Source organism: Dendroctonus ponderosae, unplaced genomic scaffold (assembly GCF_020466585.1).
Source record: "Dendroctonus ponderosae isolate FM_Combo_2020 unplaced genomic scaffold, Dpon_F_20191213v2 Dpon_F_20191213_5, whole genome shotgun sequence".
Classification (NCBI taxonomy): Eukaryota; Metazoa; Arthropoda; class Insecta; order Coleoptera; family Curculionidae; genus Dendroctonus; species Dendroctonus ponderosae.
In genome coordinates this window covers 10,706,935-10,707,580 of record NW_026018715.1, presented here as the reverse complement: position 1 = coordinate 10,707,580, position 646 = coordinate 10,706,935, and positions in this window count along the sequence as shown.

Below are 646 nucleotides of genomic sequence, written 5' to 3'. Positions count from 1 at the left end.
CTTCCATAAAACCTCATTAGTTGCAAATATTGTGCGATTTTCACTTTGTGGAAAACATTCCAAATAAACATGACCGCAAGATTGGTACATCCTGTATGTGGGCGGTGGTTCAGAATTCAACGTCAAATCCAGAAAAAAGATTTTCTTTAATATCAAACTGTGATATAAGATCGAAATTAGGCATGGGTAACTCAGTGAATTTTCGGGAGTTGGAACAGTGTTGACAAAATGGCTTGGTGCGCCAACTCAACGCACCGGCACAGTAACTCACTGGAAACACAGCAAAAAATACTGTACAAGTTCAGACTTGCGCGTTCAGTAACGAAGAGTGCGCTCTAAATGTCGGCAAAAATCCTTCAAAGCTTTAAAAGTTAATTCAAATCGCATGAAATCCTGGATTTTGCGCTCTTTGTAAATGTTGATTTGAAAATGAACGCTTTCATGTAACTGCATACTCTTCATTAAAAAATTCCAACTTCCAAAGTAAAGCCAGTAGAAACTTGAACGATTGACATTCTATAGGAGACTTTTTTTAAAATGGAATTTTGGCGTAAACTTGCACGTAAACGTCTGATATCCAAATTTCGTGATATGTATATGAAAATCTGAAAAATACGAAGCCGGCCAAAATATTTCCAAAGTTTAA